The sequence below is a fragment of the Bombus terrestris genome, chromosome 17, assembly GCF_910591885.1.
Source record: "Bombus terrestris chromosome 17, iyBomTerr1.2, whole genome shotgun sequence".
In the NCBI taxonomy this organism is placed as follows: Eukaryota; Metazoa; Arthropoda; class Insecta; order Hymenoptera; family Apidae; genus Bombus; species Bombus terrestris.
Genome location: NC_063285.1, coordinates 7705433 through 7719758, shown reverse-complemented (window position 1 = coordinate 7719758; position 14326 = coordinate 7705433). Strand labels below are relative to the sequence as shown.

The 14326-nt window shown below is 42.2% G+C and overlaps 1 protein-coding gene across 1 annotated transcript in view; it reads left to right on the top strand.

Annotated features, from left to right (window-relative positions):
* LOC125386640 overlaps positions 1-5132 on the top strand; it is a 28532-nt gene extending 23400 nt beyond the window's left edge. Inside the window, exon 2 of the mRNA XM_048413636.1 lies at positions 5090-5132. The gene's annotated coding sequence lies outside the window, so the exon portion shown is untranslated. The remainder of the gene's footprint in view (positions 1-5089) is intronic.
* The last annotated feature ends 9194 nt before the right edge of the window (positions 5133-14326 follow it).

Sequence of the window (14326 nt, the reverse complement as noted above, 5' to 3'; positions counted from 1 at the left end):
GCACGCGTTCGTTAGACTTTCGCGACCGTGGTCACGCACGCTTTCTTTCGTGTTTGGCGAAAGGACCGTAGGGATATCGATAGCTCATTAGGCCTGTCGACGCTTACCCTTCGTCGTGACCTTGCTTATGTTTTGTCGGTCTCTCGTAAACAGTCTATGTGGTATACTATGTACCGATGAAACCGTTGGAAAGTTCTTTGCCGTCGAATGCCGCTACATATCACTTTGGATGATTATTATAACATAAGCGATTTTTCAAGGTAATAATACAATTTCAATTTATTTTTTATTTGAAAAGTAAATCTTTCACTTTATAGAAGTTTATAAACTCTAATAAAAAGATTAATGATTTTTGCACACACTTATGTTTCTTTAAATATTCTATTTATTTGACAATCAAAGACAAATAAAAATATTACTTATTTCAGCCAACGCTCATACCGCGCTGAGTGCACTCGTTCTCGTCGCAGTCGACCGTGATCCTCCGAGCAGACCGGACCTCTCGGCCCTAAGGGACTACCAGGCGTAGGCCCTAACAGTGAGCGCAGCAAGCTATTCAGTGTACAGTATACAGTGAGAGAGCGGAGAAAAAAAAAAAAAAGCAAAAAGAGTGCTAAGCAGTGAAAAAATAGGGATAACATCACACACACTACAAACAATACAAAAATAGAAGAGGAAAGGAATGAGATTGAAACCAAGGAGGCGGAATCCGCCATAAGTCCGACAAAAAAGGGGGTCAAAAGGAAGATAGAAAAGCAACAGATAATTAAAGATAGCAGCATAAGACCCGCTGCACAAAAGACGCGGAAACTCAATCCGCCTCCAAACCTGATAAGCAGGAACAAAAAAGAAATCAGACAAGAAAATTTAAAAGAAAAAGAAAGCGATTCTCAAGAAGAGTGTCACGAAAAAAACGAAAACATGAAACAAAAAAGAAGCCCCCAACCAATGGCAATCCCAATAAAAAACAGATTTGAAGCCCTTCAAGCTCAAGACCCCTGCGCACCGCAGTCACAGGAAACTATCATCGAAACATTAAAAAAAAAACGACTTACTAAGGAAAAAAGCAACCAGACAGCCCACACCCCTGGTCACATCACCGATAACCACGAACAAAAACAATGCCGCCCGGACAAGTACCTCCCCCGCCGCTCCGCCAAAAAAAACAACAACACCACATCATTCAACATTACTGAAAAACCAAAATTATAAAGGCCTGCCACCCAGCCACCCCGCTGAAGAACAGGCAGACCCCCCCACATCGGCAAAAGGGGCCAGGCCACCCCCTATCAACATAACATTACAAGACCCAAAAGATACAATAGCACTCATGGAAACTTCACTCAAAATCAAGAATTTCCACATCAAAAGAATCCACTCAGGTAAGCACGTGCTTTACCTTCAAAACATAAATGACTACACAAATGCAAAAAAAATACTGACTGCAGCCAACACGGCCAACTTCACATATACTCCAAAATCTCAAAAACCCCATACGTATCTACTAAAAGGTCTAGGTAACAGCTACACAGAAGCGGAAATACTAGAAGATCTAAAAGCCCTGAATATCGAAGAAGTTAACTTCACCAAAGTGACCCGATTCACAACAAGAAAATCAAGGGAGAACAACACATTGCTCCCAATCTATATAATTCAAGTCTCCCCCGATAGCAATATTGGGAACCTATTAAAAATAAACAGACTCAACTATCTAAAAATAGCATGGGAAAAAATAAAAAAAACAACGATATCACGCAGTGCTACAAATGCCAGCGAATAGGCCACACTGCACAAAACTGTAACCTAAATTAACGCTGTGTAAAATGCACTGAACCGCACGGGCCAGGTGAGTGCAAAATAAAAAAAGAAGCAGCAGTAAGCAAAGAAAAAATCTACTGCGTAAACTGCAAAAACTACGGACATCCTGCATCTTACAAAGGATGTCCAAAACTCGTCGAACTACGGAAAAAGATTAATGAAAAAATCACCAAAGCAAAAACATCAAAAACCGAAAGAATCGCCAAAATAAGCCGTAAGTACGTCCCCGAGCTAAAGTTCGCGGATATAGTAAAACAAAAAACAAGTATAAACGAGACAAGCCCGCTAGTAACAAACTTAGCGGCACAAGCCAAACAAAACCCAAACCCAACAATAGACGCACCCCAAATAAGCATAATAAATGTCATTGAAGACTTCAAAAAAAGCATCCTAAAAGCACTAAGCGACCAACAAACCCAACTAAACGAAATCAAAAAAGCACTAAATACGCATGAAGAAAGAATCGATTCCATCTTCAACATCATCGAAAATATAGACGAAGATTAGCCAAAACACACCCGCCCACCAATCACAGCAGAAAATAAACCAGATAAAAGTTAAACATCTGAAAATCATCTCAATAAACGCCAACTCACTAATCTCAAACCAAAAGAGATACAGCATGCTAACCCTAATTAAGAAAGAAACCCCCGACATATTACTTATCTCAGAAACCAAACTGAACTTGTTACGCCACGAAGCTTAACACAGGCTGTATTTTCTAACCGTCACTCGCGGCCCTACAATGTCTCAGTCAGATCGTCTTATCTGACCGCCGGATCATATACAATGTATCGACGAGCGCATAGCTGTCGCCAAGCAGCGAGTTCTCGAAACGTCGAATTTGGTCCGTTACGTTTTCCACGCAAGAACAGACATACGTGATCATAGGCGCGAACGGTGGCGTGACCTAAGTATAGTGGGGGTCGTTTTAAAGATGAGACAAAGAAATCATCCAAAGTCGATCAGTTCCTTGTGACGCGTCGAACATTACACATTGCCAAACATTCGCTTATTCTGTTAAGTATCATATCGTGCTACGTCCACCAAGAGACTAACTTCAAGTGTAAGAGCCTTGCTCGATACTGTATACATTTACATTATCTGCGTGCGATAAAGTTGTTAATTGTTTATATCTTTTCAATCGTGTAGACTAGTTGTTGGAAATATACATTATTATAATTCTGTGACTCTCAGTGTTATACCGCATCAACCACCCCGATTATCCTAACCGAAATACGGGGATCGAACTATTCGTGGTGTCGATTATTCTAATCGTAACGGGAATTTACGACTCTCGTTGACGCGTATTCTAACGACCGCGTCTCCCCGCGATAGTACGAAATTACATGGTCCTTCGAGCCGGATTCTGTGTCAAGTGAAAAGTGCACGCCAGTGACACCCACTCTCATACAGTGCCACGTGAATCCAACACAACCAGCAGCAGAAGCGTTACCACCCCAGCGAGGTCAGTAACGTAAAGGGTCGTCACCTTTGAAGAGGTATAATTCGGTGGTTGAAACGCAACCACACAGCCTCCCGCCACAAAGTGGACAATCGCCAACAGAAGTAAGTTCAAACGATTTCATTACCAATTACATAAAAAATAATGGCAACCGGAGACGAGCTCGCCAACTTGCGTCGTCGCCGGGGCTACTGTAGCGCCCAGTTTACACGCCTCGCAAAAAAACTGGGCGACATTGAACAATCAGGCTGTCCGGACGAGTTCGACTTGCTTCACATTAAAGACCGTCTAGAAACCTACGAGAAGGAAATCCGTGCACTACAATACCAGATCGTAACTCTAGACGAGGGAGAGACCGCGCGCGGCAGTGAGCTAGAGGAAGAATACGAGAGGCTGCAACGCCGAGTAGCCAAACAATTAAGCAATACACGACGGAGCACGCCGTCACAGTCGACAAGCGGCGAATCAGCCGTCGGCCGCGAGTCCGCACCGCTTAAACTACCGGAGGTTCGCATACCTACATTTGATGGCGCCCTCGAGGATTGGCATTCGTTTCACGATGCCTTCTCATCAGCGATAGATAGAAATGAAAATTTAGCACCGGTTCAGAAATTTCATCATCTCCGAACAGCCCTGACTGGCTGGGCCGCGCGAAGCATACAGTCATTACCCATCACCGACGCAAATTACGCAATCGCCATGGACGCTCTTAGGGAAAAATTCGACTGCCACCGCCAGATCTGCATGCGTCACTGGGACCTGATTCTCGACTATCCCAGAATAACTAAAGAAACACCCGAAGCCATAGACGATCTTATCGAGACAGTCAAAGTACATCTTCAAGCGTTAGAAAGACTCGGGGACCCAGTCACGTCAAACGCCTTTCTCATAAAGCTTGTCACGTCGAAGTTACCCTCAGCCGTCGTTCGCGAATGGCAACATACCCTACCGGACAAGAAATTGCCGCCATATACGCATTTAGTGGATTTTTTGAAAACACGGACGAATAGCGACAGAGCATGCTCATCATTAACCGTCAAAAGGGGGGCGTCCGAGCAACACGACCGTCGGCGACAGGACGCGCCGCGAAGTTATACATTCGTAACTACACACAATACGTTGTTGTGTCCGAGCTGCCACGAACAACACGAATTATGGAATTGCCATGTCTTCAAAACGATGCCGCCCAAAGAACGCCTGGAAATCGCCAAAAGGGCGTCGCTCTGTACCAATTGTTTAGGCAAGGGACACGCTCTCACTCAATGCTCCGCGGGATCATGTCGCATCTGTAGACAGCGACATCACACGTATCTGCATCAAGACCAGGGGCATAACAAAACACGAACACGTGTCGACCGAACATCGAGCGGTCGATCGTCGAGCGACCGATCATCCAGCGGTCGATCTTCGCCCAGTTCACCGTCCCCGCGTTCGTCATATCGTTCGAGACGCTCATCTTCGTCTCCCCGAGCGGCTCACCGAGGTTCTCGCCGAGATTCTCGCCGAGAGTCTCCCCGAGCGTCTCCCCGAACGTCTCCCCGAGCGTCTCCCCGAACGTCTCCCCGAGCGTCTCGTCGAGATTCTCGCCAAGAGTCTCCCCGAACGTCTCCGCGAACATCCCCGAAACGCGAATCTCGGTTACCGCGATCGTCGGCATCGGGATCGACCATATCGTCCAGCCCTAAACGACACGGAAAACAATGACGTCATCAGACGAGCCTGTTAGGGACCGAACCACAGAAAACGGACTCATCGACCCCGCTCCCTTTTGAACCATTGCAACACGACTTGTTAGTCACAGCGCAGAAATGTTCGGTCCCAATCGGAGCACTCAACACGTTATCGACGACCTCGAAACGCTACATCACGACCACGTTTGCAGCGTCAGCATCGCAATCATCTGATTCGACGTTACACAACGTCTTGAATCAATCAATCACTCAAGATCCTCTGGACCAAAAGGAACTGATTCTCTCCCAAGACGACAACGGTCGTACTCATCCGACGGAAGACACCGCTTCAACTCCAGCGCCGATCCCGTCGCATACCACGCGGAGCTCACCGCGTGACATTCACAACATATCAACTACCCGCGATCTGACAACCACGTTCGCAGCGTCAGCATCGCAACCATCTGATTCAACGCCACAAAACTCCTTGAATCAATCAATTCGAGATCTTCTGCACCGAAAGGAACTGAATTCCATCCAAGACGACAACGGTCGTACTCCGCCGACGGAAGGCACCGCTTCAACTCAATTGCCGATTCCGGCGTATACCACGCGGAGCTCACCGCATGACACTCGCAACGTGTCAACTACCCGAGATCGGACAACCACGCTCACAGCGTCAGCATCGCAACCATCTGGTTCAACTACACAAAATGTCTCGAATCAGCCGAATGCTCCAGATCTGCAAGACCAGAAGGAACTGAATCACGTCCCGGACAAAAACAGTGATACTCCGCCGGGGAACACCACTTTACATGTTACACCTGACATGGACATCATATCGGAGAGTCTGTCTCCGCGACCTAACGTGAAGAATTCTCCATCGCCACGGCGGCGAGGAGCCACGCCTGCGAGTAACCCAAATCGGGATAATCTCCACGTTATTACCACTATGACTAATCATTTAATTGTCAGTAGTTTTCAGAACGCGCCAGCTGATTTCAACACTTGTCCACTAAGCCCACAGAGCACCACGTGGGACAAATCTCTGATTCTGTCTCTTGCGGATTGTTGGACCACGCCGGTACAACTACCAGCCATCAGCGAGAAGGCGCGATCCGGATGGGTCAACGGGGGGAGCCTCGTCCCTCAATCAACCATGACCTCCTCCACGCTTCCTCAGCCGAAACAGCAACGAGGATGTCCAAATGACATGCAATACTTTTACGAATCTGATGTTGCAGAAACACCATACAAGAAAGGCGAACCCTGCTCCAGGTCTTACCATGATACAATCCACGACATCTGGGACAAGATAGCACAATTGGGGCAGATCATCGGGGGGAGCTCAGTCCCCCAATCAAACACACAACTCTGCGACGTGTTTGAACCTATACCATGCATCACCGGAGTTTCATTCAACGACACCTCCTGGGGCAAACTATTCAAGGATACCTCATGGGCCGAGGTGTTCCACGATACTGCATGGGCCGAACTGTTTCACGATACATCCTGGATCGTGAACTTCAACGGCCCCTTAACGCAACGGCGAACCAGACACCAGGACAGACGGGTGTCCTCTACGCAACGGCCTTTCGGTCGTATCATCGAGTTCACCCTGGCGACGACGGCCTCGTCAGGACCACTACGAACATCGAAGAAGGCGGATGAAAAACGCATCTCCATCCAGATATTATCTACCTTTGGGAAATCGGCGAGATGTATAACGACACCTCCAGGGCTGAGGTGTTCTACGATACTTCACGAGCCGAGCTCTTCACGACATTTCTTGGTCCGTAGACTTCAGCGGCAACTTTCTTGGCAATGCCAAAAACCACGGCGGTCCAGACTACAAGGCAGTCAACGGTCCTTCGACGCAGCGGCGAAGCAGACTCCAGGACAGACAAATATCCTCAGCGCACCGGCCTTTCGGCCGTATCATCAAATCCCTCCTGGCGACCACTACATTCTCTGGACGGCCACAGTTCACAGGACAGCAACAATCAACAAGGAGATTCGCCAGCGACGCACCTGACTCCATACCATATCATTTGATCGGTACCCTCTCAACGGGGGGAGGATGTTACGCCACGAAGCTTAACACAGGCTGTATTTTCTAACCGTCACTCGCGGCCCTACAATGTCTCAGTCAGATCGTCTTATCTGACCGCCGGATCATATACAATGTATCGACGAGCGCATAGCTGTCGCCAAGCAGCGAGTTCTCGAAACGTCGAATTTGGTCCGTTACGTTTTCCACGCAAGAACAGACATACGTGATCATAGGCGCGAACGGTGGCGTGACCTAAGTATAGTGGGGGTCGTTTTAAAGATGAGACAAAGAAATCATCCAAAGTCGATCAGTTCCTTGTGACGCGTCGAACATTACACATTGCCAAACATTCGCTTATTCTGTTAAGTATCATATCGTGCTACGTCCACCAAGAGACTAACTTCAAGTGTAAGAGCCTTGCTCGATACTGTATACATTTACATTATCTGCGTGCGATAAAGTTGTTAATTGTTTATATCTTTTCAATCGTGTAGACTAGTTGTTGGAAATATACATTATTATAATTCTGTGACTCTCAGTGTTATACCGCATCAACCACCCCGATTATCCTAACCGAAATACGGGGATCGAACTATTCGTGGTGTCGATTATTCTAATCGTAACGGGAATTTACGACTCTCGTTGACGCGTATTCTAACGACCGCGTCTCCCCGCGATAGTACGAATTATACAGAACTATAGACACAAAGTGCACTACAAAAACTATTCTATAATAAGACACGACAGACCAAACGCTACCCAAGGAGGAGGAACGGCAATCCTCATAAAACTAACAAGAAACCACTTCGCGCAACCTGCAAAGATAAAGGAAAATAGTGTAATCTTCGGTTGCTTATTTCCAAACGATTCATATTACAAAAATACACTGACGACAGGTTACATCCCCCCGAAACATTTTTATACCTAGACGAAAGAAACTACCTCCAAGACCAAAATAATATCCCAATAATCTACCATATAAAAAGAAAAATAGGGATTAAAACAATACTCAACGAGGCAAACTCAAATGTGCAAACTGTAGACACTAGGTGGAGATACAACATGGCCCTTCCCCAAAAAGACGCAGAAGACAATCACAGAAAATGCATAAAAAAATATTGGTGGATGCCAAAACCACAATAAAAATAACAAGAAAAAGAACCACAAAATAACAACACTCAAATCTCCCTCCGTGTAAAATAGTGCAGATATTGTAATCATGTAAATATTGTAAATATTGTAGATGTTGTAAATAATTCTACAGGACACCCCTCCGTTCCCCTCCCTGTCCACCCTCCCCCCACCCTCGCAAAATCCCGCAGCTCCGCCGAAACCAAATGCAGACTACTGAATTGTCCGGTTTTTGCGACCAGGTTTTCAGGACAGAGATAGGAACAAAAAAACAACATCATATATAAGCACCGCTCTACAACGACATAAATTTAAGTTACAAATTGTAAACCTAAAAGAATGTAATCCCGACACACAAAATATTGCATGGCTACGTCGTACCCTTACGTATCGGTACTTTTAATCGATCCATCCCACAACCGAAATTCATTGTTTATTATGAAAAACACACACATGTAATACTAACTATTGGTCTATAAACGTTATACAGAAAAGCACTGGTTGTCGTCCTATCACGAAAGTTAAGATGGAGAAAGTATTTAAATGGGTGACCGCTTGTGAACTCCGCGTGGTGTTCACCTTTTTATTCTTCCAATCTTTCTTGCTTTCCTTAATAATCTATTTTTAATAATCTATAATGTAAACATAGAGAAATAGAAATGTTTTAGTATTACGCGACTAATACCATATATCACTCATTCTTGCACACACTTATATATTTCAAATATTCTTTTCTTGTACGCTAAAAGCAAATAAGAAAATCACTTATTTCAACTAACGTTCATACCGTGCTGAATGGAATCGTTCTCGTCTGAAGGCAGTTTGAGAGATGGGATAGAGTTTGGCTTTTTTGATGTAAAAATTTGATTTCCCTGTGGGACATGCCAACAGAGTCCTTTTTGCGCAACTGTATCTTGTGCAAAAGATACTTTAATAATTCTAAATCTTCTCTTTTATCGTAGGAATAGTTTTATTTTAGATTGTTTATGTTGGATGGCATGGAGCTTTTGTCTCGTAATTTTCTTTTATTATGAATATAGGGCTCGAAAGCCGACTTTTCATTTATTTTTAGTACGAATTCTTGAAGGACGGTTTGTACGTGTTTTTCTACTTCGTCTATAAATGAGTCGATTTGCCTCTTTGTTAGATTGACCTTGTTGCGGGTGTTCAGGACGCAGTTCTTTTCGAGCTGATTTTGTAATTTTTCCTAGTGTGTTATCTTTGCACTTGTACCTGGGACCGTCACTCCGTGTTTCTAGGATTACGAAATCTGATATATTTTTGTTCATCTGGAATACGAGAGCATTATGGTCGCAATCGTAGTCTATAATTTTGAGCGTGTTAATTGCCCGTAAATTAAGGAATTGTAATTGTGCGTCCCCAAGCCATATGGCTGGGCAGGAGCCTCCTTTTGGACAAGAGTCAATCCTTTCTTCGTGCGTTTTTAATGATTGTTTTAGTTCGTTTAATTGTGTTTGTTGTTCATTTAGGGCTTTGAATATGCTTCTTTGAAGTCCTTGATAAGTTTGTTACGTTCTATTGGGTTACGTTTTAATTGGGTTTGGATTTTCAATTACGCGCAGTAATAAATTTGTTTGATGTGGTTGATTTTCGGAGACATGGCTCCGGCTTATTCCTTGTTTTAGGATGTCTGAGAACTTTAACCACGGGATGAATTTGCGGCTCATTTGAGCAACGCGTTCGTATTTGACTCGTTGCATTTGTTGATATTTTCGCAAAGTTTCTTGTAAACTTTCCAAACGAAAAGTGTGAGCAACAAATCCGCTTTCTTCATCTCTTCATCTCTTCGCTCACTCAGAATTTTCCTCCGTAATCACACAAAAACGAACTTTACTTGTTCTCACAAATACAGAGCAGTCACTTCATCTCTATACTTGTTCTCACGACTACGGAACAGTCAACTTGTGCCGTAGACTTCGTCTTTACACTTGTGCTCTCGACTTCATCTCTATACTGGATCACTAGACTTGTCACAAACAGTACCATTCAAGTAACAATCAAGTCTCACCAGTAACAGTTAACACCAGCTCGAGTTAAAACATAATTCAAGGAACAGCAAGAGTCGGAAGACAAATCAGCAGAATCGCCCTGTCGAAGACAGCCAATCGACAGAAGATACATCATCACAGTCGCCAACACGAAACGAGTCTCGGGTCGTACTCATTCGTAGTTTGTCATTCCATATACGTAACCTTGCATCTCATTGAAGTTGCTGGATCATGGAAAATATATATTAACTTGTTAATATCAGCGTTATTTTCATTCAACTATCCTTATTATCTGAATAGAAATAAAAGATCGAACGTTTCGTGGTGTGGATTAGTTAAATCGTAACGGAAATTTACGACTCCCGTTGGCGCGCTTCTTCGAAATCGCGTCTCCACGCAAACGGTCGAAAGTTCATTCAAATTCAAATATCCATTTTTGTAGTATTTTCTTTTTGGTTGCTTCTTTCATTCTATCTTCTTTCCTTCCCTTATTTTCTTGATTGTTTTTATAGTGAGCATTATTCATCACTTTTCGTTATTGAATATCACTGCATAAATTGGCAAACTCATTAACAAGTCTTACGCCTGGTATTTTTGGCCAGTGAGATCCGACCTGCTGGGAGGTTCACAACACTCTGACGAGAAAGAGTGCATTCAGCTTGGTATGAGCGTTGGTTGAAGTAATCAATTTTGTTATTAAATATTATTGAATAAAAAATATTTACAAAACATACAATTATGTTGTAGGACAAAAAAGATTTGTGAAACCTTGCCTGGCTTTGTTTTCAAGATAATGGACTGTGAAATTAAGTAGGAGCTATTTCATAATTGATTTTCGCGAAAACAAAACGAAAAATGTCATTTTACATTTTCGACTTCATTTTCGTCGCGCGCAGGCAATCGTTCTTCGGTGTGTGTCACAACTTTCGGAACATGTACTTTTGTATTCTTTCAATCGACATATTCCGAATTCCGAATATTGAACACATGTAACATTATCGGAAAATATAAACAAAGCAATATATCAGTAAGCGTGTATGCGAGAATGATATAACGTATGGTGATAATCGTTTAATGCTAAAAAGATATTTTCTTGATGTATACGACCATAGCTTATTAATGCCAGAGCGAGCTATACGCTTCTCTGTCCACCGCGCCAGCACAGATCAACCTGTATGCTGTCTACCGTGCATTTTCCTACGTAAGGAGGACTAATATTCACTAATACTTGAAAAACAAAGAAGTATAAAAATTATTTAAGTCATCAATTATATTTTGCGGTAATGATTTTGTTTAACGATTTCACACTTTGTTTATACAAAACATCAAATTAATATTATATATTTAAGCCATAAAAACATATAGGTAAAATTAAAAACATTAAAGATGACTAAAGATAAATGATACAACCTGAAAGTGAAGTTAAAAATTCATAATGTATTTTAATATTTTTTTAGCGTGATATCGTTCGACTATATCTTTATTTAGTCATAGCTGATGGCGTAACATTTTAATTAATTTTAAAACCACTAAATTGGTGCATTTTATTCCATACTGCACTTTATAAAAGCAGAAAAAGGGTCGCAATTAATTGGGAACAATTCCAGGTAAATAATAATTGATAATAACAACAACAACAACAACAAAAACGCGTTGCTAAAGTAAAAAAGGGAAATCTGCCCGTTCGGTTGGCTAAGTGTTAAGAAAAGTAAAAAAAGCCAACACCACACGCAGTTCCCAGGCGGTCACCCATCCAAGTACTATCCGTGCCCGGCGCTGCTTGACTTTCGTGATCGAGTAACGAGAACGAGTATTTTTTTTTTATTTTTTTTTTTTATTTTTTTATTGTAACTTAAATTTAAGCCGCTGTTGCGCTGTGCTTATGTGCGATAGTTTGATTTATGTCCTATAGCGCTATGTCTTGTTCTATTTTATTTATTAATTTGTTTGTTTTGGCGATGCTAATTCTGTTCAATTGTCCTCGGCCCATGTGTTCGTTTTGTATGTGTGTTTTGGAAAAGTGGGTGCCGATAATGTCTGGTTATTCCGTTGTTTTTGATATTATGAAGTTGCCCTCTGTGTCTTTGTTGGTGTTGTGTATCTTTATACCTGCTTCTTGGATGAGGAAGGCTTTTTCTGGAGGCAGTTTGAGGGGCGGGATGGAGTTTTGTTCCTTTGGTCTGAAAATTTGATTTATCTGCGGGAACATGCTAGCAGAGTCTTTTTTGGAGATATTTTTTATTTTATTTGTCCAGTATTGATTTATAGAGTTTGCGAATTCTTGTTTTAGTTGTGATTTTATTTCGTGTAGCAGGTACTTTAGGAATTCTATGTCTTCTCTTTTGTCGTAAGAGTAGTTGTGTCTTAGGTAGTTTAATTTCGATAGTATGTAGCTTTTATCTCGTTGTAGTTTTTTTATTTTATAGTTTATATATGGCTCGCAGGAGTCTTTTTTTTTAAATGTCGGTACGGATTCTTGTAGGGCGATTTGTATATGTTTTTCTATTTCGTCTATGAACGAGTCGATTTGTCTGTCTGTTAGGTTGACATTGTTATAGATTTTTATGTCGCAGTTCTGTTCGAGTAGGGTTTTTTAACTTTTTCCAGTCTGTCTTTTTGTAGTTGTACCTGGGTGTTTCGGTCTGTGTTTCGAGTGTTAGGCAATCAGATGTGTTCTTGCTTATCTGAAATACTATGGCGTTATGGTCGCTGTCGTAGTCTATGGTTTTGAGAGTGTTATTTGGTCGTAAGATTTGGAATTTTATTCGGGCGTCTGCTAAGCATATGTCTAGGTAGGAGCGTCCTTTTGGGTAAGAGGGTAGCTCGGAGCTGTAGAGGTTTGTTTTGTAGTGAATGCTTCAATTGTCTAGCCAGTTTCTAATGAAGTTTCCTCTCGTGTTGTTTAGTTCGTTTTTCCAGCTTGTATGTTTGGTATTAATGTCACCGGCTATTATATGGTAGTTTTTCTGTTTGTCGAGCTGTAATAGTTCGAAGAGATTGTCGAATTCGTCGTTAAATTGTTTCTGGTTTCCGTAGACTGCGTAGGCTGCGGTGATAGATAAGTTTTCCTTATCGTTTATTTTTATTATTATGATCGTAGTTTCTAGGCTTTTGAAGTTTGTTATTTTGTCGTTTTGGATTATTTTGAACTTCAGGGGTTTTTTTATGAGGATTGCCGTTCCTCCTCCTTGGGTAGCGTTTGGTCTGTCGTGTCTTATTATAGAATAGTTTTTGTAGTGCACTTTGCGTCTATAGTTCAGTTTGGTTTCTGAGATAAATACTATGTCGGGGGTTTCTTTCTTAATTAGGGTTAGCATGCTGTATCTCTTTTGGTTTGAGATTAGTGAGTTGGCGTTTATTGAGATGATTTTCAGATGTTTAACTTTTCTCTGACTAGTTTTTTGCTGTAATTGGTGGACGGGTGGGTTTTTTCTAATCTTCGTCTATATTTTCGATGATGTTGAAGATGGAGTCGATTCTTTCTTCATGCGTATTTAATGCTTTTCTGATTTCGTTTAGTTGTGTTTGTTGGTCGCTTAGAGCTTTTAGAATGCTTTTTTTGAAGTCTTCAATGACATTTATTATGCTTATTTGGGGTGAGTCTATTGTTGGGTTAGGGTTTTGTTTGACTTGTGCCGCTATGTTTGTTACTTGCGGGCTTGTCTCGTTTATACTTGTTCTTTGTTTTACTATGTCCGCGAACTTTAGCTCGGGGACGTACTTACGGCTTATTTTGGCGATTCTTTCGATTTTTGTTGTTTTTGCTTTGGTGATTTTTTCATTGATCTTTTTCCGTAATTCGACGAGTTTTGGACATCCTTCGTATGATGCAGGATGTCCGTAGTTTTTGCAGTTTACGCAGTAGATTTTTTCTTTGCTTACTGCTGCTTCCTTTTTTATTTTGCACTCGCCTGGCCCGTGCGGTTCAGTGCATTTTACACAGCGATAGTTTAGGTTACAGTTTTGTGCTGTGTGGCCTATTCGCTGGCATTTGTAGCACTGCGTGATATCGTTTTTTTTAATTTTTTCCCAGGCTATTTTCAGATAGTTAAGTCTGTTTATTTTTAGTAGGTTCCCAATGTTGCTATCGGGGGAGACTTGGATTATGTAGATTGCGAGCAATGTGTTGTTCTCCCTTGATTTTCTTATTGTGAATCGAGTCACTTTGGTGAAGTTACCT